Here is a 6,000-nt window from a genome sequence, read left to right on the forward strand (position 1 = left end):
TCAACTCGGTGTACACCCCTACATGGACGGCATGGATGAAACACATACATCATGGTGGAGCCCACATAGCACCGACCATCGGCCATTGGCTAGTGGCAGAGGGAGTAGCCAATCCGTTTCCGTGGGTACCTATGCATGATCGGGAAATGGTGTCGGATGCGGATTGCCTGTTCCCAAGTTCACATGAAGTTACTGCAGTCGGAAACTGCGTGGGGCCCATGGAGAGGCCTTTGATGAAATCGGATTGCATACTGAGTTACTTAGTATGCTCTTATCGTACTGAGTAAATTTAGTTGGGCCCACCTTGAATGTATGTGATCTATCTACACCGCCCATCCGTTTTTCCATCTAATTTAAGGGGTTGAGCCCAAAATTGAAGAATATCCAAAGATCAAATGGATCATACCACAGTAAACAATGGGGATAATGATTTCCACCGTTGAAACCTTTCTAGGCCCCACAGTAATGTTTATTTATCATCCGACCTGTTCATAATATCATATACACATGGATGAAGGGAAAACACAAATATAATCTTGATCCAAAACTTCTGTGGCCCACAAGATTTTTTTTCAACGGTAGACATTCAATTCAATTGTTTCCTGTGGTGTGGTCCATTTGAACATTATATCTGCTTCATTTTTGGGCTCAGGCCCTAAAATTATCTGATAAAATAGATGAACGGAGCGGATCAGATACATAAATTATGGTGGACCTCACAGAGTTTACTCAGAACGCTAATGGTAGTGAGTTACTCGCTACGCAATCCGCTTCCGCCTTTGATAAATCCACTCCGTCTATCAGTTTTTAAAGACCGCGATAGGACAGAAATCTAAAAGTCAGACAGACCCAAGCTACTGTGGACCACACCACACGAAACAGTGGGAACGGAAACATCCACCGTTGAAACATTCCTGGAGTCGACCAGCTATGAGCTATCCAAACCGTTCATAGGGTTATTACAACTCAGATGAACTGTAAAGCACAAATATCATCCCATATAAAACTTCTGTGGCGTCCACAAAGTTTCCAACGGTGGACGTTCTATCCCCGCTGTTTCGTGTGGTGTGGTCCACTTGAGTTTTGAATCTGACTGATTTTTGGCGTCCTATCATATTTAGGTGTTACAAAACTGATGGACGAGTTGGATTTGTCACGGGCATTTCCGGAGAACTTGGCCCACCTGCGTTTTATCCACGTGGTCCATGTATTTTCCAGTTCCTTTTGATGTGATGAATCCAAAATTGAAGCATATCCAAAGTTCAAGTGGACTACACCACAGGAGAAAGTGAAATCGGATTGCATATTGAGTTATACTTAGTAGGCTCTTATCATGCGGAGTAAACTATGTTGGGCCCACTGTAAATGTATGTAGTTTACCCAAGCCGTCCATCTGTTTTTCCAGGTAATTTTAGGGTTGATCCCAAAATGGAAGTATAAGTGGACCACACCAAAGGAAACAGTGGGAATAATGATTTCCACCGTTGAAACCTTGCTAGGCCCCACAGTGATGTATATTTGTCATCCAACCTGTTCATGATATCACACTAGCATGGATGAACGGAAAAGGCAAGTATCAGCTTGATCCAAAACTTCTGTGGCTCCTAAGAATTTTTCAAGGGTATAAATTAATTCACTGCTTCCTGTTTTGTGGACCATTTGAGTTTTCGATATGCTTCATTTTTGGGTTTAAGCCCTAAAATTATGTGGTAAAATGGATGGACGGATTTGATAAAATACATAAATCACAGTGGATCCCGCAGAGCATACTCAGTACGCAATCCGCTTACGGAGAAAGTGGGAAAAGAATGCTTACAGTTGAAAATCTCTCAAGGGTAGGCAGAAGTTCCGGACTTGGACATGACATTCTCATTTTCCTTCATTGATGTCCATGTGATCTTATGATCATATTGGACGGGGCCTTTTTATGTACAAATGGGACCCATGTTCTACTCATCTGGACCATTGATCAATGAATCAGGCTTTAAATTGGGTTTGCTAAAACACATTTAACATTAGTGTCCTACATGTTCGATCAATGGTTCATAAATAGAGACGGTTGAGAAAATAAAAATAAAAATAAATAAAGCAACGGTCTGGAAAAAGGCTGATGGTTTGATGACTGGAATCTTCAAATGCAGAAGATTTTAAAATAAATATACTAGTGGATTGTGTTCCATAACGACCCACTAACCAAACATGGCCCCACTTGCACAAAATAAAGGTATCAGGCACTGTTAAGGGCTCCTTTTGGATGCGACCAGATAAGTTATTTTTCCTGCTTACAACTGTAGATAAGAAACTTATTTCAGATAAGTAAGCTTGGTTTAAGATTAATTGTAAGTAACTTTTTTACTTAAAGATATTTAATTACTTTGGCTTTATAAGCAGAAACCAAGCTTAATAAGCAGAAGTTAAGATAAACTACTTATCACAAGTAACTTATACTCCAAACGCCCCTAAGTGACAAAGATTGTCGCAGCTTTAAGCTTATTAAACAACGCCAAATATATTAGTCATTTGCCATGGACTGACCATTAGTTGTGTTAGGGGAAAAATAGAATAACTCATAAAGAAATGTCCAGCCAACAACCAGCACAGACCAATAGGCTAAGAAGGTGACTACCGGCACGACAACAAGCTGATCATAAGATATGTCGGCGCAACCATAGGTCGGCTATAGGTTGGCACGCCCATAGGTCGGCTATAGGTCAACATGGCCATAGGTTGGCCTAGTCTTCAACGAGCTCCGTAGCCATTGGAATACGACGATTACAAGGACATCACAAGCTGACGGATCAACATCAATGTCAGGAGAATATTGATCTATTGATAGCTCGATATCATATGCTTCTGATCCGTCATCTGCTTCTACCATCCGACCTTTCCTACCGCTTTCCTATTGACGAGTAACCTTATCCAAAACAAACAGTCCGAAGATCTTGGAGGATAAGACTAGAATCTCGTAGATCTCCGACATCCGTGATCTAAGGAATATCTCGGACGTATCAAAAGTCTTAAACGGGGAAAATCTCTGACGGTGTGATCTTCTCTCTAAATAGAGAAGATTCCTCGTTCGTGTGATCTTCCCTCTCGTATAAATAGGGGAACTCCTAGAAGGTGAAAGATATATACACATTCACATTCATAGCCTAAAATACGACTGGTGACTCTTTTCCTTAAGATCGTCTCCTACAAAGACCCAAGTCCCTGACTCAGGCATCGAAAGGTCCCCTGTATTAGTCAGGGTCTCTTTTATTCTTTTATCTCTTGTGTGCAGGTGTTCAAGGGTCTAAGGAGGGTCTACTGGAAAACTGCATCAACAAGTTGCGCTCATGGCATTCCCATGTTACATGGACAAAAGTTTCTTTTGAGCTGCCAAGTACGGTGATAGCCTACTTTTCTGCACAAATGTTAATAATGCCGCATAATGTTAGGACAACTTGGCATAGTCTTTACTCTACTCCTCGAGTATTTTTTTTTACCATATAAGCCATACAAGACATTATGGTGCATACGCCAAACTTATTACTCAATGAGACTATACGTTGGCCTAGTTGGCTTTGCCACAAGCTTGAGATATGCGCGACATGTGTGTTCTAACAGTAGCCAGTTATGCTTATCCTTTGATTACTCATGATTTTATAGATTCTCATTCATTCTTAATCTTTAATCTTGTTAGGCTGCCAAAGCAGCCAAAGAAATCTTCATTTTATCTCTTGCATTAAATACTGAGATGTATACCATCCATGCTAGGGCCCTTGATACAAGGGGTTGATTTTCACGTTCATCTGCCTCATGTCCTATGGAGTGATGCCTAGGGGTTTACATGAACCGATTTAGCTTGGTTAGCTCGCTCGACTCGACTCGAAAAAGCTTGATTCGACTCAGTTCGAAGCTGAGTTCGAGCCAAGTAGAGCTGATTTTTCTAGCTCAAAAAAATTTGAACCGAGTTTGAGCTTGCCCGAGAATGACTCGACTCGGATTGAACCCCAACTTGAATCGAACTAGTTCAGTGACTCGGTTACTTTAATATTGATGTTGCTCATCAAGTGTTTAATGAAATGACTCAACGAAGTGCGAGCTAGTGGCAAGGAAGGTATGTATATGAAACAAATATCTTTTTTCCTTGATTTTGAAGTTGCCTGTAAGGTGTTTGATAAAATACTTGTAATCAACTACTGTTATTTTATATACAGTGAGAAATTAAAAGTACACTGCATGCATTTGTGAAAATGCCGTAAAGGCTCAATTTTGACTCGAGCTCAGCTCCAACTGGCCCGAGCTGCTAACTGAACCAAGCCGAGCTGGCCAATCAAGCTCAAGAACCGAGCCAAGCCGCGTTGAAGCTGGGGTCAACTAGTGGCCAAGCCAAGTCGAGCTGAGGCCAGCTCGACTCGACTCTGTGTACACCCCCAGTGATGGCTCTACCAAGTCATTTTATCTCCCTGTTCAAAAAGCAATTTTAGATTATACGTTCATAATTCATTAATCCACACCATTGGTCCACTAAGAAACTACGCAGATGGAAAAATCTAGTCGTCTGTAAGATCCTAGTCCACCAATCTTTGAACATTATACTGGTGTATACCATCTATTTTCAAGCTACCAATAGGAAGGCCATGATCATCCCACCAAGGATAGGCCCATATGAACATGCCCTGGCCCAAGTTCAGTTAGGCCACTGACGTCCTGTTATTGAATTTTGAATGGCCTCATTCGTAAACTTTTCTAATTAAGCATCCAAAATCTAAAATGAATTTATGTAAGATATCAAATTTGAAAAACATTGAATTACAATTTCCATGTTATCCAAACGCCTCCTTACCAGCGTATCAACCTGGTTCGGCCGACTCAGGGGCAACTCGTCCAGGTGACTCATTTAATAGGAACCCAGTTCCGTCTGACTGGATCAGAGTCAACTCAGATTCGTTGCACAGGACTCATAACTCGTCCGGGTCTTAAAACTATGATCATATAAACTACTCTCCTTTGAAACTTAGATGATGATTGGTGATGGTTGGATCAAGGATCATTTTCTGTGATCCAGACCATTGATCTGTCCAGATAAGCAATTGATGTAATTGCCTCAAGAATCTTTAAGATTGGAATTCCATCTAAGTAGATGGTACAATGAAAACAGTTAAATCACAATCATATAAAGGGTTTAGATCATTCAAACATTCCCCCAAATCCAACATCTATGAAATCTGACCACTCCGAGATAAAATCAATGGTCCAAGTTATCCAACCCAAGAAGCACGTACAGTTCATAGACTGTATCGAGTGGTCCGGGTTGACTCAGACTCAGTTGAGTCCATCTCGGTTCAGTACGAGTCAGAAAACCATGGTACAGTCTAGCGCTCTACACGAGTCGAACCATGTCGAGCTTGGCACAACTCAGCTCAGTTCGGCCAGTTGCTAACCCCAGCTTGAACTCGACTCAGCTCGGTCCTCAAGCCTGGCTGGCCAGCTCGGCTTGGCTCAATTCAGTAAGCATCTCGTGCGACATTTTCTAAAAAATATAGAATGCATCTTCAATTTCTCACATAATGCAAAACAGTAACAACACTTCACGGGTAGTTCATCAAACACTCGCGAACAGCATCAAAATCAAGATAATAATGCATGTACCCAAAACATTGTGATTTGTTTCATATCCATTCCAAGGAGGATGTATGCACGCAAAACAACACTTCATTGAGTCATTTCATCTAACACTTGATGATGCATCAATATCAAAATAACCAGGTCACCAAGCCAATTCGATCCGAGTCTATTCAAGTTGAGGTTTGATCCGAGTCGAGTTGAGCTTAGGCAAGCTCGAACTTGACTTGAAACTTTTTCAAGCTCCAAAAACCAGCTCGACTCGGTTCAAATCCAATTTCGAGCCGAGGCAAGTTGAGCTTTTCCGAGTCGAGTTGAGCAAGCTGACCAAGCTAACTCGACTCGTATACAGCTGTAGACAACAGTCATTTGGATGTTTACCATCCTTTTTAC

This window comes from Magnolia sinica, chromosome 17 (genome assembly GCF_029962835.1).
Source record: "Magnolia sinica isolate HGM2019 chromosome 17, MsV1, whole genome shotgun sequence".
NCBI lineage: Eukaryota > Viridiplantae > Streptophyta > Magnoliopsida > Magnoliales > Magnoliaceae > Magnolia > Magnolia sinica.